Source organism: Ursus arctos, unplaced genomic scaffold (genome assembly GCF_023065955.2).
Source record: "Ursus arctos isolate Adak ecotype North America unplaced genomic scaffold, UrsArc2.0 scaffold_9, whole genome shotgun sequence".
Taxonomy (NCBI): domain Eukaryota; kingdom Metazoa; phylum Chordata; class Mammalia; order Carnivora; family Ursidae; genus Ursus; species Ursus arctos.
Genome location: NW_026623111.1, coordinates 75,001,634 through 75,025,345, shown reverse-complemented (window position 1 = coordinate 75,025,345; position 23,712 = coordinate 75,001,634). Strand labels below are relative to the sequence as shown.

At 36.6% G+C, this 23,712-nt stretch overlaps 1 protein-coding gene across 5 annotated transcripts in view; it reads right to left on the bottom strand.

The window, feature by feature from the left end:
* The window catches only part of BMPR1B (bone morphogenetic protein receptor type 1B), a 380,630-nt gene that overhangs the window by 113,104 nt on the left and 243,814 nt on the right, over positions 1-23,712 (bottom strand). The gene's annotated exons all lie outside the window — the stretch shown is intronic.

Here is a 23,712-nt window from a genome sequence, read left to right as displayed (position 1 = left end):
TAGTCCATTTAGCATTTTAAAACTTAGGTAGTTTTGCCTCTTTTATGGTTTCATAATTAAAGTTTCTTCTGCCATTTGGAGTAAACACAATTCCAGCCATGGGAGACAGGAATGACCAGTTCAAGTTCAAGGGTTCACTGCACATGAATATCCATAAATGCCCCTTGACAGTCTCCGTAGTATAATGAACCTTGCAATTACTCAACAGGCCATCACCACAATACATGAACAGAATGCTTCCAACGTCAAACGACAAAACATGATACAAATAATACCAACCGTTACAGTTCACATAGGGCTTTTGGAAACTAATTAAATCGCCACAGTTCCTCTTTAATCTTTATAAGTTTGCAGAGAGTTTTGCTTCACTGAGCTACGTTTATGGCAAATAATTAATAGAAAGGTGTTGGCATTATATACAATTGGGAGATGCCAATTAGCAAAACCCTCCTTCAAAACGACACCAGTTAATTCCAGCATGAGCCCTCAGAGTGAAATAGCCTTTCTCTTCAACAAATGCTAGTGCCTCATTGTCTTTGGGAATGTCTCCAATCACCCTATGTATAACCTCCTGGGGTAAATGCTTCTGGCCCTGCCTTCCTGTTGCCTCTGTGCTGAAGAAATGATCTTCAGTCAGTTAGTTCCTTTGAATAATAGTGTGCTTTCCTTTACTCTGGTGGCTCTCCAACTGTGGAAAGTTTACCTCTGCAGGACAATCTTTGACATAGTAAAAAGTACCATCAAGTAAAAAGGAATGCACAGATAAAAGATCTTTAACTATCAGCACCCCTAACAAAAAGTATAGAACAAAACAGACAATATATGTGTAAACGCACATAAAAGCAGGCATCTCATTACCAATTTAATTATCTGAATGGTGTGGGGATTAAAGTATAAGACAAAGTGAAAATATGTATATTCTACTAATGATAATTATTTTAACTTCTGTTTTCCCCAACATAAGCTGATGACTGCTAATGTGCAACATACACTGGAATATAGATAATAAGTTCATGATTTTTAACTTGGCAAATAGCTGCCCTGTGCTATTTTCATCACAAAGGGTTTATTGTTACTCTGGACATCAGAATAGGCTTGCCATGATGCTTCAGCATTTATCATCCAGTTCGAAAGGAAATATGAATAATAAAGCAAGCTGGGCTTCCCCCTCAGAATCACATACTGAGGAAAAAGCAGATAGGATCTGGTTATGAGAAATGGAGAAATTCTGTTTTCTCCTCCATGTTTTTAATCGGATAACTTCAAATAAGTGGTTTAGCGTTTGAACTCCAATAAAGTAATCCATGAATCAATTAGCATCTCTACTTCTAACTTTATTTTTGATTTTTTAATAAAGTAAAATGTAAAAAAATAAGTTAATTGTGGAACACGTTTTTCTAGTCTTACAAACAAGTATTTCTTTTTGTCATGTTTCACAAACAAAACAAGCTAATATTCTGACCCTAAAAAGTACTCCTTTGTTTTTAATTGGCCACAGAGAAAGAAGCAATAACCTGGGCTATGGATAACTTTAAAAATTTAGTTAAGAAAAATCTGACTTCCCTTAAAAAAAAAAAAATACAGACTTGTATATATAGAACTCTAGCACACTTTACCAGACTGTAGACAAATGAGATTCAGAATAATCCTGATAATTACCATTTTTCTCAAAAATAATATGGACATTATGGGAAAAAAACCCTACTGTTATCTAAAAATTATATGAACATTAAAGGAAAATTTTGTCAGGAAAATGAAAAATGCTAATAACAATACTGAGAACATAAGATACAAAATACCTGGAGTAAGAGATGGTGAGAAATCCTGCTTAAAGTGGACAGAGTCAGTATGGACAGAAAGTTATCCTGTCACTTTATAAAGGTACAGCTTCACAACTGTGTTCGGAAGTCTATACCTTTCTGTGATATTAGGATTGTTCCTAATATTGTAATTTAGGTCTGAATTCCTAAGATTACAGAATCGAATAGATTATACATATGACAAAAATGGTATGAATTAAAAGGTTCATATATCAACCTCCATATAACACATAAAGTTACGTTCTATAAAATGAGCTAAGATGTACATAATAACTAGAAGACACATAAAAATGCAGTCATAAATCTATGCTGGTTATAATAACACCTAAACAAATGTTTAACAATTGTATCTGCTATCTTAAAATAGATTATTAAGACTATTTCAAGTCTTTCAAATTCATAGCACAAATTTGAGCAATGTTTACTTTCTCTTGATAAACTACGGTAAACAGATATTAAAAAACCGTTGCAGTGAGTTTAGACTTTGATTACAGTTCTACAACAGATATGCAAAAAAGTATTCCTAATGAAGATGCGGCTTCTGAACACCACTTTGAAATTTAAAAATCCGCTCTGAAATTCATCCCATTCACCTCCTTGCCTTCTGGTTAAGTATATTTGAACTCATGCAAGAAGCAACTTCTGGAACCAATTCATGTGCAAAATGCTGAGTGTATCAAGATACTTCACACTTCCACAAAAATGAATGAATAAATCCATGGATGAAGGTAAGCCAGCCAGTCAGGCAAGTCATTAACCACTTTCACTCTTTACAAAAATATATTTTCTGTTCACAAATCATTAAGCCTCTCTTAATTTCTCCCTTTCTCAGGTCTCACGTCCAATTCATTATAACAAGACTTGGTAGTACTATATCTAAAATATATCCCAAAATGAAGCACTCTCACCACTACCACTGCAAAAACTCTAGACCAAGTTGCTCTAGCGTACCTTGCAGAAACTTGTAGAGCAGTTTCCTCTTTAATTGCCTGATTCTCCTATGTCCTGCAGCAAACTGAGTTCTCCAATTGGCAACAAAAGTGACATCCACTAGGTGGATATTACACATGTGATTATAAATCACATATTACTTCCCTGTTTAAAACCTCCAATTATAAACAAAACCACACTCACTACTGTGGCCTATATAATTTGGTCTCTGCTCTTCTTTGACCTTATTTCCTAGCACTTTCCCCTTTATACAAAATGTGCCCTGAATGCTGGTTTTCTGTCTATCCCTCAAACACACCACTAACTTCCTTTCGTGGTCCTTATACGTGTTCCTCTTATTGCCATTATTTAGATTTCTGTTCCATGACCATTCCAAGAAAAGTAACCACCAACTTTTCTAACTCATTTTATTTTCTTCAGATCATTTATCGCTATGGTTTGATAATCATACCTCTCACACAAAATGTATTTTAATAGATGCATGTTTATGCACATGAATGAAAAGTGTATTTACAACAGGTTCTAATGTAAGGACTTTAATTTTGTGCAATATCTTACAAGGTTACAAGCTGGCTTGATAATCCTTGTGTATCGATGTATTTGTTGTCTATCTCCTCTTGAATGTCAGCGCTTTGAAAGCAGGTATTTTCTCATGTTCAGCTGTGATGTCCAAAACATCTATAACTATGCCCAGAACACATCTGGCACAATGGACATTTATGGAATGAATGAAGTAAGTTGGATTATCTGTGTTCATATTGTATTCACAGATACAATAAACCCTCGCGTTCTCGAATGGCTTGGACCACAGACTGAGTAACCTGGCAGGCAACCCTCATAGCAGCAGAAACAGCAGGTTACAGACGAAGGAAGCAGGATGGGACCCCACTCTCCCAAAACCATTAGGCTTCTGAAGCATTCCCTGTGAAGGAGGAGCTAGTCAGCAGGATCCTACAGAATGGGGGAAACCCTGAAAGGCTGAGACATTCACCCAGCAGATAAAATTTTCATCTGAAATGTATAAAATGTCTTTAATTGTCAAGATCAACTATCTCTCATCATTAGAGAGAATGTTTTCCAAAAGCAAGATCAGATAAATTGGTACTTATTCCTTCATTATACAAGGAATATGCAATATGCAAATATAGTCTCTAAAAGATTAGCTTTCAGAATCATTATTATTCAAGTAGCTAAGAGTGTTGGCCTCATGGGCTAAATTACAGACAGATTCAGCAATTCTGAATTCAACAGTACTATTAATAAACAGTGTCATCTTGCTGGGCTTTAAAATAGAATTTTTAGTATGGTCTGAGGGAAAGTGCCTTGGACTAACGGTCACAGATCCCAGCTCTACTGCAATCAGTCCTGCTTAGCATCAGTTCTTGCTATAAAATGGAAATCCCCCTGTGCCTCACAATATCGTCCCACTGAGTAAATGGCATATCATATGTGAAAGCTTGTAACCTTGTAAGATATTGCACAAAATTAAAGTCCTTACATTAAACCTGTTGTAAACACACTTCTCATTCATGCATATAAACATGCATCTATTAAAATACATTTTGTGTGAGAGGTCTGTTTCATTTGCGGCGTATGTTGCAAAGCCAGGGAACTTGAAAATGTATTACACAAACGCATATAAACACATTTTAAAAGAAGTAAGTGTTGAAGGCTTGCCATCGCTGCTTCTAGATCTGAAGTCAGTTCAAGGGTCTCTGACATAAGAGTTGGAAAGAACATATAAATTTAAACCATTTTACCATACTAGAAGTTTTGCTGGCAGGCATGTGCTGTCTAGGAGAAGGCAGAGGTCTCTGAGGAAAGAGAAAAAAGAGTATGGAGGAAAGTTTTGGGTGTGCATGTGTGTTTAAACTGGAAACATGTTAGGTTTCATTTATTTTGAGCCCTATGGGCTTTTCTTTGGCAATGGGAAATACTCTCACATTAAGGAGAATAAAGTTAGTGGCAATCTTACTATAAAGATATACCGTGCTCATAGAAGCAAAGAAAGCATTTGAAGTTTTCTTCAGTTATAACCTCAGATTATGACCAGCTAACAGGGTAGCTTCCATCTCAGGGTGGTGAGATCAAGCCCCCTGTCGAGCTCCAAACTCAGCCCGGAGTCTGCTTGGGACTCTCTCTCACCATCTCGCTTCTCACGCACTCTCTAAATAAATAAAATAAAATCTTAAAAAAAAAAAAAAAGAAGAAGAAATGAACTATGTAGGTACATGTGCTTATATCACAGAAATAAACATGCTTTCTTGTCACAGAATAGAACATTAGAACTCTGGACTGGGCACATCATATGACTTTTTAAAGAATAAGTAGCGAAGTTCACCTGGAACTTCAGGACAGTTTTCTTCAATTTCATATTTTGTTTCATATATTAAATATCTGCCAAAATTTACAGGAACAAAAAAAAAGTTTGCTCAATGATGATCTATGATTGCTACTATCATTCAGGGAAAAAAAACAAGTACACTGTAATAAAATCTGAGAAATGCCGATTAAGGTAGTTTTTTAATCAATGTGGTTAGAAAATACATCTGTTTTGAAACACTCACCTACTACTAACAGTGCACAAAAAGACATTTTCTAACAGTCACTACTAAGACTTGTTTCCAAATGGGGAGTTTTCATATTTTCTTTCCAATAAAACAAAGTGGCCCTTTAACAACCATATGGCCCTGGGCTCTAAGAGGAGTTTCATTCGGCATCTATTTTTAGACATAGGTTTCCTTATAAAATATACTGCAGTGACAGAGCTGAATGAGCATTCATGTTTCTGTGGACAAAGCCTCCTGCCATCGAGCAAGTTCCCTACAGCATGGTGGGTCCAAGTGCCCGTCCCATTTCTTCTCTCCCAGGGAATAAGACAGAAAAAAAAAAAAATTACTGAATTGTGTTTCAAACAAGTTACTTTTCATTTATTTAGAAAGCTATTTGGACAGAATATATATGTTAACTGAAATCTTTCTCACTTCTCACACATTCAGAACATATTCATTTTCTGCTGAGCTCTTTCCATATGACAGGCTTTGCCAATAATACCTGAGAACAGACCAACTCGAAATGCAAACATGTCTATTTCAGCCACTATTCAAACAGCGCTAGCAATGTAAATGCAAAGTGTCTTAGGTTCAGTGGTTAGTTCAGAAATATTTTTATGCTCCATCATTTGCATATGCCTTATATATATTGTATAAAATATTATATAACTTTAAGATTTTTACATAGTATATGTTCTCTATAAAGAGGTCAACGAGAACTGACAGCAACTTCTGGTAGACCAACGAAAAATAGCAGTACACCAAAAACGGGCATCGGATATCTACTACTCAGCATATACCTAGTTGTATTAATGTCACAAAATAAAAATAATGAGCAGATAAAATTTAAACTGTTCAATTTGGGATCAAGCTATTGTTTTTACAAGAAATAAATGCTTGGTTTAAATTTTTCTCTACTGATCATGGGTAATAAAAATCACACAGGAATAAAAGACGAGGAAAAACTTTTCAAATCAGATTAACTGAGGTTTGAATTTAGCTGCTAGGTAAAATCTTCTTGAGAATTTCTAACAAATAGCTATTCCACACCCAGGAAGTCACAGGCTTTATTTTATAAACCCAGGAGCATGCAATATGGCACATATCGCCTGAGCTGGTCTCACCTGAGCTGGTCTCACTGCGTTCTTTTCAGGCCACGTAAGTACTGCACTTTCTTCTATTTTTAATATATATTGTGAATACTGAAAGAAAAACCTGAAAAGAATTTGTAACTGCTATTTCTCCTGACATTCAGACTATTTCCCTCATGAGTCACTTTTGTCGCCAGTTTTATTGAGATATAATTGACATAATGTCGTAGTAGTTTAAGGTGTACAATGTAACACTTGGATCTATGAACAGACTGCAAAATGATTACCACATTTTCGTGAACCATTTAGTTTACTTACCATTAGTTTATTCACTCATAACCATCTAGTTTATTAACTCATAGTGAATCACTTATTATTCTTACAGGACAATAATGTATGATTTGAAAGGGAGAGAACAAAGTAAAATTAGGAATGTGTTACATATTAGTTAATCCCATATAACCCATTATTTATATACCCACAGAGGATTGTTTCTTTAAATGTAGTATTTCTTCAGATTTCCAGTGTCTTCACAATCCAATGATTATAAATAAATCAGTATTTATTATTATGACATTTCATCAGTAGAAGGCATCATTTAGGTAGGGAAGATTTCTCAAGCCCAGCAATACTAACATTTGGGGCCAGATACTACTTTTTGTAGGATGTTTACCAGCAGCCATCATTTCCTCTGACTAGATGCCAGTAAGTACCTCCTTCCAGTGGTAAAGATCCAGCATGTCTCCAGACATTGCCATTTGTCCCCTGCCTCTAGGTTGAGAACCACAGATTTAGGTGAGGACCACAGATGTGGATTTTCATTTTAATTATAAATTTAAATTAAGTCAGGATTCTCTGATTAGGCACAAAAATATTATGATCCAAACATTATTATTATTATTAAAGTATAGGTATATAACTAACATCCAAATTCATAAAAATTTACACTTTTAAATAACATGTTAAATTGTATCAAGGTACCAATAGTGGAAATAACTATTTCTGATTTTCCAAAAATATCACCCAATTAAAATGTTTCCTTACACCATTTGAGGAAGATTTATTTGGTTTTGGTCTGGACCAAAATGGCTGGGAGTAAGTACAGGAAGTTTTATCTGAAAAATGAACATGGACCAAGTCTTATAAATTGGCCCTAGTGCTATTTCCTATCATAGCTCCTGTTTGTTTACATTGGAGTTCGTATAAATTGGGTGTTATTTCCTTTCCACTAAGTTTCAAGGTATTAACAGCCAAGGAGGTGTTTTCTGACTTCTTCCTCTTTCCTTTTCTCCCACTTCCCCCAAATAAATAATGCATTGCTTGGAACACAATTTTAAGACTTGTCCCCAAACTTCAACACTATTTTGAATTTCTTTTACCTAAATCCTTCTTTAAACTTGAAAGCAAAACCAGTCTTTTTAAAATGGAAATGAGCAAAATATGCATTTTCTAATAGGTACCTAGTTTCCAACAGAATCATTTATCTAGTCATTTCACAGCTAAAACTTGCAAATTCTTAAGTAAATCAGTTCCATTTATTTTGACTTCCTGCCTAGGCTCTTCCTTCCAGAGAAAACATTACTCTAATATTTTCATCCATTAAGTACTCTTAACATTAAATGTCCCTATTGAAACAAAATTTCTTACCCTTACTGCAAAAAAAAAAAAAGCACAATTGAAGGAAGCACAGATTTCTTTACTTTCTCTGGATAGAGTTATACCTGCCTAGTTTTAAAGAAGCACAAGCACCTCCATTAGTGACTTCCATTTGTGTGAATTGACAACTAAGTTGCTAATTAAAACAGCGGTGTTTGTACGCATTACGCAGTAGTGTCTAAACTGAAATAGTTGCAAAACTGTCCTTGACCAGTGAACTTCCAGTGAAAAAAACTGTTAAAAGCTCATGCACCCCAAATGCACATTCGTTATAATTAAACAAGAAGATTACACAGACATTGCTGACAAGGATTATCAAAATAAAACGGCGCCACCTGCCCCTTGCTCTCCCATTAATTAGTATGGAGTCTGAGGTGCCAATTAACAAGAAGGAGAAAAGGATCAGCAAACCCAGCTCAAGCTGAATTTAAAGATTAACTCTTGCGGTTCGGGCCCCATTTCTCAACCAGACTAGGTTGATTTGTCTATGCAGGCCAAAACTGAATCCTAGGCTGTTTCTTTTTAGAAAAAAACAGTGTCGTTAGGAAGACATTTCAGTTGTATGAAATAATTCCCAAAACAGCTGCCCAAAAAGTTCATCTGATTCCACGAACAAGTGGCCATTCAGTGTTTCACAGAGATGCAAAATACTCAATAATCCAGGTAATCCCAGTGACTAAAATACTTTCACATTATAAATTACAAATCTGGGGTAGTTAATGTTAACTGTGGGAAACAACTAGAGTACTGTATGGTTAGCAGTAACTAGCACCACCCTCCCACCCCTGCTACTAAATAGCACTTTACAGGCCTCAGACCACAATTTCTTTTTTAAGTGAGTAGAGTAAATGACTTCATTATTGGTTTTACGGAACTATTATTAGTAACTTTTAAATTTGACTGTTCACTCTTTTTAAACAATACTTTCCAAAAACAATATAGGTATTTCTATACAATTTCCATCTTGATCCATAACTTCTCTGTAGATAGTATTATTATTCTAGAAACCTAAAATTATTTTTTAAAAAGCACTGCCAATGCAAATTATCAACAAAACTAAAATGCAAACATTATTATACTGCTACATGTACATAAAGTTACCAACATGCATTTTTTAGTAACTACTCTATACTTCATCATTAAATATTCCAATTTAACTTGTATAATAAAATTTGTTTTAATGTGAATTCATCTTATTGAAAAGATAGTATTTTCTTCAAAATTTAGAAAGGGTTTCTCCTCATAGGAGCCTTCTATATTTGTTTATCCATTTCACAACTGTATTTTTCTTTTCAAAGTAGATATAAGTATATCTAATCTATAACGATCTCATTAATAAAACCTCAAAACTTGGCATTAGAGAAGGATATATCCTAAGGCCATTTCAAGGCTCAAATTCTCCAATGGCATTTCAGAATACATTCTGAAACATGGCAATATCAACCTCAAAGAGTTGCTGAGAGAATTAAATTAGATCAAATGTTTAGAATGATTTCTGTAACAGCCACAATGAAATATTGATGCTAAGCAGAAACTCATGTGTGCCCAAAAAAAAAACCTTCAAAACATTACCTGTGACTGGCAACACTGCTAACACCTACATTTGCGTCATACTGGGCTCTCTATTCATTAGGTCTGAGATGGAGTCTAAAACTTTGCATTTTTAAGAAGCACACCTGGAAATTGTAATACAAATAATATATGGTCCATACCAGCATTGCCCTTAGATATGGACAAACAACATCCCTGTCTTGAGGACTGCACTTTAAAGGCACCAGTTCCAATCCCTTTTTGGCTGCATGCCCCACCCACTACAAGGAATCCATGGTACCAACAGGACAACAGGACGGGCCTCTCCGGACCTTACCATCCCTCCTTTTAGATCTTAGTTTACACTCTGTATAACTATGACCCTGGAACTCTTTTCCTAAAGAAACAGACTGTACAATCCTAGGCCTAAAAGACGGTCAAGAGCAATTAGATAACAGTGTATTAGCTTAATTTATAACTTTTAAATATATTGATATGGTATGCAGTTGTCCATTTATACTCTTGCCCCACCCCTGCAAAAGTTAAAGGTAGATGTGGAAAACACGTTTGCAAATACCTTGCTAAAACCTTCCACTGGAGGGGTGCCTGGGTGGCGCAGTCGTTAAGCGTCTGCCTTCGGCTCAGGGCATGATCCCGGCGTTCTGGGATCGAGCCCCACATCAGGCTTCTCCGCTAGAAGCCTGCTTCTTCCCCTCCCACTCCCCCTGCCTGTGTTCCCTCTCTCACTGGCTGTCTCTCTCTATCAAAATAAATAAATAAAAAATCTTAAAAAAAAAAAAAAAAAAACCTCCCACTGGGGTGCCTGGGTGGATAAGTTGGTTAAGCATCCGACATTTGATTTTAGCTCGGGTCATGATCTCAGGGTCTTAAGATCAAGCCCCATGTTGGGCTCCATGCTCAGCAGGGAGTGTACTTGTGTTTCTCTCTCTCCCTGTGTCTCTTTGCCCCTCCCCCTCTAAAATAAATATTTTTTTAAAAAAGCTTTCCATCTGTCCCATGCCCTTCTTGTCTCTAATCCCTATAATTTGTATAAAATTGCATGTATACAAAATGCTGAAAGACATTTACCTCTTCCATGATTTTAAACATACTAGGAAGAAAGAGAAGTGAAAAAATGATGTACTTGCTTAAATATTAGCTAATCTCTGTCATAGTAGCAAATGGCAAAAACATGAAAACAAATACCTACAGAAAGCTACATTTCCATATCTGTGAAGTTGAAAGAGGAAAGAGAAAACCAGTATTAAACAACTTAACCATAATTAGGGAAATAAAAAGAACTATAGCTCATGGACCTGGCTTTAGAGAAGCTTAAAAATAAGCAAGTGACAGAATCTTTTCTTGAAATAACTCCCACAGGGGCACCTAGGTGGTTCAGTAGGTTAAGTATCTGCCTTCAGCTCAGGTCATGATCTCTGGGTCCTGGAATCCAGCCTGTGTTGGGCTTCCGGCTCAGCAGGGAGTCTGCTTCTCCCTTTGCTCCTCCCCCCTGCTCCTGCTTGCGTGCTCTCTCTCCCTCTCTCAAATAAATCTTAAAAAAAAAAAAAATTTTTTTTTAAATAACTCCCATGACCTAATAGGACAGAAGGGACACAATAATTATTTGTTGAATATATCAATAAGTGAAAAAATGAAATGGCAACAATTGTACTGAGACAATGCTAATACGTTAAGCGATATCACTCTAGAGTTAGGCAGAGAGGCACCTGTTCTAATCTAGAGTTGAGAGAAATGACATTAAACATTTCGGTTTCAGTATTCCTTTATATTCTCAAAAAATATTAAGGACCCAAAAGAACATTTGTTTATTTTTGTTTGTCTGCTTTGTTTTTTATTTGTTTACTTACCTTATTAAAAACTGAAAGTGAGGCTTATAAAATATTAATTCATTTTAAAATAACATTAATACATCCATTATATGTTACTATAAACATAAACATAGCTTTCATGAAAAATAATCATGTTTCTTCAAATAAAAGCAAGTTGGTGAGAATTATCTGGCTTAAAAGATAATAAGATTCCCAACTCTGCCTCTGCATTCAATATGTTGTGATATGTTGTTCTGGTTGAAGTATGTGAAGACATTCCTGTCCCCCACAGATAAAGAGAAACAGAAAAGGGAGAAATACTTTACTGGCCTTTTCAGATAATGTGGATATTGGCCCTCCTTGGTACTATACCAAAACTCAACAAGTAGTTGAGTTGCAAGTAGAATCTGAACCATAACAACGAAATATCTGTATTCTGTTACCTTAAAATACATTCTACTCCCTTGTACTTTGAATGATCTTTTATCCATTCATAATTGTAAAACATCATCCATTAATCATTTGGAAAACACAAATATCAATTCTTGGACTCATACAGAAATTGTAAATGTTAACACATTTCCTTACACGATGATGGAAAAAAAATTACATCTGTTAATATCCACAACAATATCATCAGAAAAGCTTTTAAGTATGTGGATACCGTCAAGGCTCATGGCAGCAATTACAAATTCTCCAAAATTTAAGTTTTTATTTGAATCTTTATTTAAAAGCTCATCTTTTCTCAGCAGCACAAATACTGTCAATTATTTTCCTTAATAGGCTCACTTCATTTTCAAAAAAGTGTCCACCACTATGAGAAACAAACTGAGGGCCTCAGAGGGGAGGGGGTGGGGGAATGGGATAGGCTGGTGATGGGTAGTAAGGAGGGCACGTATTGCATGGTGCACTGGGTGTTATACGCAACTAATGAATCATCGAGCCTTACATCGGAAACCGGGGATGTACTGTATGGTGACTAACATAATATAATAAAAAATCATTATTAAAAAAAAAAAAGTGTCCACCAAATTGTCGTAGTTTATCTAAATTGTCATAGTTTGTTGGTCACTCTTTCAATTAGAGATGATGATCTGTTAAAAAGGAACTAGTTTAGCATCAGTTCCTTGAGTAAAACCACCGTTCAGTTGTAGCAGAAGGATGAAGCAGACTTCCATTTCCTCGCACAGAATATTGAAAAGGCATGTACTTAAGGGTTGAGATTTAATACATGAATCATTTTTACTATTTTATCAAGGACATTTTTAAGTTAAATATTCACTTTTCTTCTTCAAGGGTGTGACGATGAAGAACACAGTGGTGACTAGTATACTAGTTGCCACGACCTTGGTTGGTGCTAAGTTACCAGCATTGTTCCCTACCATTGCTTTTGAACCACTGGAGTAAATGTCAGCACAGCAAAAAAGACAAATACTCTCTTAGCTTAGTATTATTATCAAAATAGTATTGAATCTGAAAATGTCCTAAAAGTTTCTTAGAGACCTCCTAGGGGTCCTTGGACTATACTCTGAGGGCCACTGTTCTGGCCACCCCTTCTCCTCACGTATCAAGAACACCCTCTGACCCCCACCTCACACCCCACTCCATGCTCTTCTGGATGACATTCCATGTAGTACAGAACCATTTTGGTTTTGGCAGAGTATATTCCTTAACCAATATTTTGGGGGGAAAATCATTGGGAAATACCAACATTTCAAAAAGGCATCAATATGAAATCAAGAGATCTCAGTATTAATTAACCCTGGTAGTAAAAATCTACAATTCTAATCACTTAATTTCAAAGAATCCATTTCATGTATAAAGATTGAGATTAAAGAGGCATAAAGTCCCTTTTAGAATTTTGATAACACCAGATAATCAGATAAATGGTCCAGTATGATCTTACTCTCCCATAAAACAGAATTCAGTCATTCCCAAACCTTACTCCACAGCCAGGTTAATGAACTTTCACTCTATATAAACTGAAATATAAATTGAAGAGGAATGCCACTCAATTAACTAATTGAATACTAGTTGGAGTTTAGAATAATATTAAACTTTAAACAGATTCTTCAAGTCATCAAGTTAATATAGGGTGAGGGGATTTTTTTTTTTTCATTGTTCCTTAAGTCATGTTACTTGAACCCCTGTCTTTATTAAGTTAATTATTCTTAACAGGCTTGACTCTGTATTTCTTGGGTAGATTCTACAATTATAAGATAGTCCAGCTTCTAAATTTGGATGCCGATATAATATTTGCTGAATTTACAAATATTTATACTAATCACAGATTCTAGAACTAGAAGGGATTTTAGAGTTAATTTAGTAACAGAATAGCAAATGCATTGCCACTCTTTCTTGCTCTCTCACCTACTGCAGAATGATTTACTCATTCATTGAACAAATATTTATTTAGTACTTACGACCTGTCAAGCAGCACTCTAAGCTCCAGACATATAGCAATATATAAAACAGAGTCCCTGGCCTAATTTATCACTTTTTTTTTTTTCTACTGACACAGATGTAGCCTCATAATCCCCAAAACACTGCACAAAGAAACCGCTACTGATCAAACTTGCCACCCAGATCCAGGTAACTATCTTTCTTTTAGGCTGACAGCCCTAACATGATGCTAGATGCGATAGGAGATCCCCAAAGAGTAAAAGATGGTAGTTTCCACAGAAAAACTGTAATCTCATCAGGAGAGATAATACACACATACATAAAGCAAATATATAAAGAGCACAATAAAATGCTAATTTTATAAAATAAGATCACAGGTAAAACAGACAACTAGATACCATGGAGGGTGATGACTTCACACAATATTTATCCTTCTAATTCATCATTTCTTTACCTTTACTATTTTCTTTTATCCTCCTGTGTCAATAATACTGTTCCAGAAGTTTATATTTTCTAATTTTCTTTAATTGTCTTTCACAACACTGTTTGCTCCCATATGTAGGGGGGGAAATATAAATCCTGAGGCGCGGAGCAGTCTCAATAGCTGCTTTCCCAGCAAGTCAGCCTTTTCCAGAGCGCAAGTGCCAGCCTGGGAGGCGTCTCTGCATGGGGTGGGCTGTCTCACATGTGAGGCCTATTCATGTGGGTCCTTCAGGACTCACCCGTACCTGTAAGTCAGCCAAGGAAGCAAATATCCGTAGTCTCTCAAAGGAAAATCAGATAAAAATAATTTTATCTGAAATTAAATCAGTTGGAGGAAATACATGAGGAACTAGCCTTGCAGGGCCTAAACTAAGGAATTAACTATAAAAATAAAATACTACGACTTTCACATAATCAAATTGGACAGTTACAGAGTCACTCTTTGGTGGGGAAAAATACCTTTTGAAAGTTGTGTTACTAAATCTCTTTCGCTGTTTTGTACATCCTCCCAACCCACCTTAAAGACCACACAATGTTTTGTCATCCAAGGAACTAGTTATTTAATTAAAATGTTACATAAAGTAGACAAAGACACTTAAAAACAACATAACTCTCCCCCTTAAAAAAACTGATTTCCACATTTTCCATATTACTCTAAAGTTTTATCCTCCAGGAGCTCTTTTAAAAATGCTTTCTTAACTTATTTCTGAGAGGCCCCTATTTGTTTTTATGGGAGAGAGACACCATGACTAACCCAAACTGTGTAAATTTTTAAACTCATTTCTCAGAAATTTTGTTCCTTCTTCCAAGTACTATTATATTATGGTGCTTTTGTGTAAATACTTATAATTTGGCCTGTGTTATAAAAGTTTGTATTTAAGATACAGTAAATGAAAGACAGATGTTTAAGACATTGGGTCCACAATGTAGTTGTAAATACTGCCGGCACAGTAAATTCTGCGATTAAATTTAGTCTGTTTAGGCAATAAGGGTATTTACACAGCTGGAAAAGCACCCAAAATAACTGTTCCATGCTAATATTAATTCCAAATCAATATTAATTAGAAGCAGCACAGGTACGGTCATATCGAAGTATCTAAAGGCTGTGTCAAGTAGTTATGCTTAAGACTAGGAATGAACCAAATAAATCAAGAATCAATTTTTTTGAGCAACACAGTAAATTACTGAGCTAATTCACAGTTTATTCACTTGTGACCTTAGACAAATTACTGTCTCACTCTCTCCTTTTGCCTAAACTATATCCCTTTCCTCTGATAGACCTAAGGTTCTAGATATATTTGTACATCCAGACACAGACTTTTTTAGTCAACTCCTTACTTCCTCAATTGTCTAACATATTCCTGAGAATAATCATTGAAATTTCTTTATGGAGCCATGCATTTTAACTTAATGTGTTATGAAGAACAAAACAGGAGATTTTTTTCACTTTTAAATGGCTGGTAAACATTAAAGGTTTCCATCAAGGACATTTCCAAATAGGGCACCTGCAACCTAAAATTTTTGACTAAAGAGCGATGTCCATTTTTCTACTTATTTATGAAATACTTCCATCAATATCTTAATTACAATACATAAGGCAAAGAAGGCTAGTCCTTACCCATTGCCCATTCTTCCCTCTTCCTTGGCAACACAGCCCTGGTTTCTCAAGGCAGCAATACATGCAGCTCAAAGGCCATGATGTGGTCATTTGGTTAAAAGCTATCCATGAGGGGCGCCTGGGTAGCGCAGTCGTTAAGCGTCTGCCTTCGGCTCAGGGCGTGATCCCGGCGTTCCAGGATCGAGTCCCACATCGGGCTCCTCCGCTGGGAGCCTGCTTCTTCCTCTCCCACTCCCCCTGCCTGTGTTCCCTCTCTCGCTAGCTGTCTCTCTGTCACATAAATAAATAAAATCTTTAAAAAAAAAAAAAAGCTATCCATGAAATATAACCAGAGATTAGATATCTCGAATTCCTGCTTACAAGAAGGACCTTACTAGGAGGTTCGGTCATATGATGTCTCTCACCTCCACCTTTCTCCTGCCACCTAGAAACTGGACATGACAACTAGAACAAGAACAGCCACCAAAAACCATAGTGTGTCTTTGAAGATGAAGTCACACACTAGGTTGGTGGGGCAGAAAATTAGAAAGAGGACTCGATCCTGATGTCTACAGAACTGCCATATCTTCCCCGGACTACCTGCCTCAGAACTTCTTTATATGAAAAAGAAATACATTTCTATTTTTCTACCATTATTTCTAGTTTCTGCTACTTGCATCCAAATGTAATTCCTAAAAGATAGAGAGCATATATCCAGAATATGAGAAATTAAACATATACACTACACCCTGATGCCTGAGGAGGGTGATTCTAGCACTTCTATCACACGTTATAAGCCTAAGATGTCTTTGATCTATGCGGACACCAAAACTCACCTGAAACAAATCTTCATTAGCTATTACTGAACATTTGAGTGGTTTTCTTACTATAAGACATAAGGTAAAGATACGCCATTGCTCTGAATTAAAGGTTATAGAACTCTTGGTTGCCTAACAAAGATTATTCCAATTCCCTATAGATTAGAGCTGGTGTGGAGAAAGGAGCCAAATAGATCTTTATGTGGACCAAGTAGTTTCTATGGAGCTGAGACTCCCAAACCCATTCTCTTTGAAATTCAAGTTATTGGATTTTTTTATATAAACTGGGATGATTCCAAGAGCAAGGACACCAAGACACCAAAAAGAAGGGAAAATCATCATAATCAGGTCCTAGATAATGGAATTAGTTGTTAGAGAGAACTGGTTCCAATACAGTGGACATTAAGGATGGAACAGAAAGTGCGCCACTTCAGGGCAAGCAAGGACCTACTCCAGCAGGAGCAGAAAACACACCCAAGAACAACTAGCCCCTAGAACGTATGTCAACGGTGTTCGGTAGTGACAGACACAGAGCGCCAGCTACAGAATCACAGCAGTAGGAAAGATGAGGAGTAGAGTCTTCCCAGTCTGACATGACTGTACTTACACATGCAGATGTAAAGCAGACATCCCCCCTCACAAGTGGGCCCTTCCTATATTTCCATCTTGATAAACTCTACCAGCATCCATCCAATTGGCCAGGTCAGACGACATGAAAACATCCATCACTATTCCATCTCTCGGTCTCTCACACCTGTTTCATTTACATTTTTTTTAAGTCTTAAAAGTCTCCCCTATCTTCCAGCCCTCTGCCTCTGTCTTAATTTCTTAGGGCTCAGTCTCGCTCTAGGATGCCTGGGGTGGGACTAGGGTTCTCAGCTCCCGTTCCCCTGTTCTCCATACTGACAGAAGGCCTCCTCCTGAGAGAAAAATCCCATCTTACAAATGAGGAAATGAAAGACCGGAAGGTTAACGAATTTGTTAAATTTCATACAGTTCCTTGGAGGTGAGGACAGGCTCAGAGAGCTCAGGCTCTCGAATGTCAGAATCAATCCTCTTCATCTCCTGACAAACTACTAAGCCTCCCTCAGATAAATTATCAAAGTAGAGAATGAGCCTATCTTGAAAACTGATGTGCAAACCTCTCACACACTCCATAAATGCTTTTTAAATATATTTTTTCAATTCCGTGAAGGCAACTTCAATCTACTATACACTTTTGTTTGGGGAGGAGAAACTTTACCCCATTAAACATATGTATATGCATCATAAGATAAATGGTAATATGTGAAAGAACGTATTCAGCTTAGAATGAAAGAAAATGCAGCTGTCAACAGCAGTGTCTAAAACTGCAGGTACAGTAATGTGTTCTTGTACAAAAGCTGGACTGTTCTGGGTATTCAAATAATTAGGTCACAGGAAAAATCTGACATATAACTCAATACATATTTTGGTATACGGCAACCTAGACATCTCTCAGTCAAATAGCAGAGTAGCTGACAAATCATTTTTTAAAAACCCATCCTACAGGCGCCTGGGTGGCTCAGTCGTTAAGCGTCTGCCTTTGGCTCAGGGCATGATCCCAGCGTTATGGGATCGAGCCCCACATCAGGCTCCTCCGCTGGGAGCCTGCTTCTTCCTCTCCCACTCCCCCTGCTTCTGTTCCCTCTCTCGCTGGCTGTCTCTCTCTCTGTCAAATAAATAAATAAAATCTTAAAAAAAAAAAAAACCCATCCTAATTTAATGTAGACTAGCAAAATGCATTTGGTTCCACTGTGGTATGAAAGTTTGTTGCATATGTAAGTTTTATTGGGTAGGTAGCAATTGTTCCAGCAAAAGCTGGGGAAAAGATCATTTATTCTTTCTTAATTTATGTTTATACACATATGTAACATTAATGCATTACACATATTGGAATCTTAAAATGCATATATATCAATGTAATGCATATATGTATATTTAATACAGTAGAATTTCTCCTTCTCCAAAAAGCTAATAATACACTGAAGTTGGCTTCAAGGAACCGAGAAAACGTGACATTTAAGAAGCCATTTGTGGAGTGTGCTGCAGTATTATGGAGTATAATGGAAAGGAAAAAAGCATGTGGTCCACATTTTTTTTTCTTCTTCCTTCTTTCAGCTTCTTTTCATTACAGGTTTTGTTGTTGTTGTTGTTGTTGTTGTTGTTTTTTGTTTTGTTTTACAAAATAAGAAAATAAAGTTATTTAAAACAAATTAAGTGCCCTACCAGTACCCTTTCTGAGGAACATCTTGATTTTCCCATGCTATCCCAAAGTCAAAAATTGTTTGCTCAGGTTTTTTATTATTAAATATTTCAGTAATGCCAAAAGGACAGAGAACATATAATGAGCACCACACAGATATCATCAAGATTAAGGAAGCAAACATGTAGATACAACTCCCATGCACGTTCCAATCCCAATCTCATTTGTCCTCCCTCTGCTTTTGCAGATAATCACTCCCCTGATGGTGCTGTTTATCACTGTCAGGCATATTTTAATATGTGTGTGTGTGTTTGTGTCCCCATAAACCACTGATACCATTTTGTAGAACTGTTATACACGTTCTTTTTTTTTAAGATTTTATTTTTTTACTAGAGAGAGCAATCAGGAGGAGGGGGGAAGAGAGAGAGAAAATCTCCAGCAGACTCCACACTGAGCGCAAAGCGGATGCAGGGCTTGGTCTCATGACCCTGAGATCATGACCTGAGCCAAAATCAAGAGCTGGACACTTAACTGACTGAGCCACCCAGGCGCACCTACACATTTTCTATAAATGATATTATAAACTCATGTGTCCATCACTAACTGTGTTCAATGTTTTAATGATTAATCTTCATTAGTAAACGCAGCTCAAGTGCATTTAATCACATTCATTTAACTGTATAACTATTCAGTTATTTATGTGGATAGTTATTTATCTATTTTGCTGTGGATAAACATTAAGGTGATTTCATTTTTTTCTATTACAATGTGACAATAAAGATTCATGTTTCTTCTCATAGAATTTTGAACACTCTCATTCTTCCCTGAATCATTCTACAAAATAACCCACGCTCAAAAAATAAAACTACCAATTATTCAGAATCATATACTATTTAAAATTCAGAGGAGAGGGTACTGAAATACTACACTTAATTGCAATATTTCATGAAACCTTAACACTCTTCTTAATGACAAAGTAATCAAATGTCAACTAAAAGATTTTACTGGTCAGGGAAATACTATAGCCTCTGAGAACTCCAGTTTAGTAGACAGAATATCCAATTTTTACAGATGGATTCTCAAGTATATAGTACCACCAAGTTCAACAGAGTATCATCAAATTAAACATTTCCCATTAAAATAAATTATACTGCAAAGCCATTATGTTCAAACAAATTATTATATTCTTAGAGAAAAATTCATAATTATTTCAGTGATATATTCAGAATAAAAAGCTGCTAAGAGTTTCTGAAATCACATTTTAAAGAAGATAGTGAAGATAATTTGTGTTAAGATACACCGTATCTAATCTGGTGATAAAGAGCACAGGCTTTCAAGCTGGGTGGCCCTATTTTGCAGCAGAACTCCACCTTTTACCATCTATGTGTATTTTGGTTACTCATATAATCTGAGTCTCCATTTCATCACCCATATAGTGGAGATAAAACCTACCTCATACATTTTAATGAAATTTAAATGCAATAATGTATACATTGTACTTATCTTTGCTGCTGCTTTCTGCACTTACTGTCATTGTTTAATAAGATCCAGGCTAGGTTCGGAATTTGGATGCTGATACATGTGGCTACACATATGTTCGGGCCACCAATTCTCTCCAGCTATATAGTAAATCACAGATTTATCTGGGGTCTGAGAAGCCACCTCAGAAATAATGCAAACCCAATCCACAGTAAGAGTCCTGTTATATGGAAGCCTGTCTTAATGTCTATCAATCTAGGATTGCATGATATCTGCATATGAAGAAGAGAAGGGGGGTCCGGAGAGGAAGAGATTGAGAATGATAGACTGATTAATTAATTGATCTCAGGGCTGAAGCTACAACAGAACTGCAGTTTTTCTTTCTTTCTTTCTTTCTTTCTTTCTTTCTTTCCTTTCTTTGTTCTTTCTTTTTTTAAGATTTTATTTATTTGACACAGAGAGAGACAGCCAGTGAGAGAGGGAACACAAGCAGGGGGAGTGGGAGAGGAAGAAGCAGACTCCCCGCTGAGCAGGGAGCCCGATGCAGGGCTCGATCCCAGGATGCTGGGATCAGGCCCTGAGCTGAAGGCAGACGCTTAACGACTGAGCCACCCAGGCACCCCAATAACTGCAGCATTTCCAAAAGCAAATTTTCAGGACCTCTGAGAGAGAATTTATTGGTAGGGGAAGAATGAGGTGGTGAGTTAGACTTGGCAATAAGACCAAAGATTCAGAGGAGAATAATGCTTCTGGTTATAATTTGATACATGTGAATGCAACCCTTAGTAATCCATCTACCTGAGTGGCCTGTGTGCACCACAGGAATAGAGGTAAACCAAAACACATGATTCCTTAGGACCCGTAACACCTGAGAGCCTAAGCAAATACGCTGTAGGTCCTGAGAACAAGAGCAATTAACAATTAAGAGCAGGAAAGCAGCTACCCCTCTTTCTTCTCAATTTGCAAAAGAGTGTAGCACACGGTCAGGGTGCAAGTGTTAGAGAGGATTGGTGGGTCTAGAACAAGCCATCAGTCTGGAGAGGAAGAAATACCTGTGGTCAGGGACAGATCACCTGTATCAACAGTGGTGGCAAAAATATCTAGAGCACAGTGATAAACAGCAATGACACCGAGTAATAATATCTCCCAACTGAAGGAGCCTGCCTCAGCTGGGAGTGGAAGGGCCCTGAAGATGGCGGTGGTGCTGCAGAATGGCAGCCTCCACTGAGAAAAGGCAGCCATGGAGGAGGCCAGAGTGTTGACTCACAGAGGCAGCCTGTTCTGTGTGTAAACAGACGTGGGGGCCCCTGAGGAATTCCAGAAATACTATAGGACGAAAGAAACCCGAGAGGGCAATTCAAAGTACTGTTTCTGCTATCTCTCCTCAGGCAAGGGAGACAAAAGCAAAAATAAACCACTGGGACTATACTGAAATACAAAGCTCTGCACAGTGAAGGAAACCATCAACAAAACGAAAAGGCAACCTAACCTACTGAATGGAAGAAGATAATTGCAAACAATATATCTGATAATGGGTTAATATCCAAAATAGATAAAGATCTTGTATAACTCAACACATACATACATATATACATACCCCAAACAATCTGATTAAAAAATGGGCAGAGGACCTGAATAGACATTTTTCCAAGGAAGACATGGGGATGGCCCAAAGACACATGAAAAGATGCTCAGTATCACAACTCATCAGGGAAACAGAAATCAAAACCACAATGAAATATTACCTTCCACGTGTCAGAATGGCTAAAATCAGAAAGACAAGAAATAACCAGTGTTGGTAAAGATGTGGAGAAAAGGGAACCCATGTGCACTGTTGGTGGGAATGCAAACTGGTGCAGCCCCTGTGGAAAAGAGTATGGAGGTTCCTCAAAAAACTAAAAACCAAACCACCACAAAATCCAGTAATTCCACTACTGGGTATTTACCCAAAGAAAATGAAGGCATTATTTGAAAAGATACATGCACTCCTATTTTTTATTACAGCATTATTTACAATAACCAAGATATGAAAGCAACCCAATATCCATAGACAGACGAATGAAGAAGATGTGGTATATACATACACAATGGAATATTATTCCACCATAAAAAAGAAAGAGAACTTGCCATTTACAACAATATGAATGGACCTAGAAGGTACTATTTTAAGTAAAATAAGTCAGAGAAAGACAAATACCATATGATTTCACTTACATGTGTAATATAAAAAAGCAAAACAAAAAAACAACAGAAACAGACCCATAAACACAGAGAACTGACACTTGCCAGAGGGAAGGAAAAAGGGGGGATGGGCAAACAGGTGAAGGAGAATGAGAGATATGGGCTTCCACTTATAGAACGAATAAGTCACAGGGGCAGTAAATACAGCATATGGAATGAAAAATAATAATACACATAGTTGTTAATAATGCTACTTTTAATATTTTTAATGATCATTCACTTATACAACACCCAGGCTCTCTGGGTTCCTCTCTGAACTCAACTCCTTCCCTCCTATTAGATGGAATAGGTCCCCTCAATTTTGTTTTAATCCTTCCCCTTGGTTTTCCTTATAGTTTGATCACATAAATGATTCCACAAAAATATATTAGTTTTGCCTCTGATCAAAGTTTGTATGACTAGAATCATGTTCATCGTGTTTTTTTGCGACTTGGTTTTTTTATTCAACACTATGATTCAGGGATTCATACAGATAGCTGAGATGCATTCAGTTTCGTAATATATGGTAATTCCACTGTATACAAATATTCCCTAAATTATCCGTTCTGCACTCTGTGTGATCATTTCCAGAATTGTTTTTTATGTTTTCGCTATTATGCTGTTTGCTTTGCTATTATGTACAAGGCTACAATACTAAATCTTGTACCTACTTCCTGAGGCATACAAGCAAGACTTTCTATAGTATATACTTCCAGGGGTAGAACTGCTGAGCAAAAGAATATACTTGGTTCAACTGCAACTTAAAATTTATTGTACCAATTTACATTCCCATTAACAGTGTAAGAGAGCTCCTATTGCTTCATATCTACACAAACATTTGGTATACTTCAGATTTTTATATTTTTAACAACACGGTGAGTATAAAATAGCATATTACTCTAGTTTTAATTTACATTTCTCTAATTATCAATGAGGCTCAGCAAGTTTTCATGTTTATTGACTATTTGGATTTTCTTTTTAATTCCTGCTCATGTTCATACTAGCTGATTTTACCTCTCTTACTGATTCATAGGATCTTTAATATTTTCTATACACTAA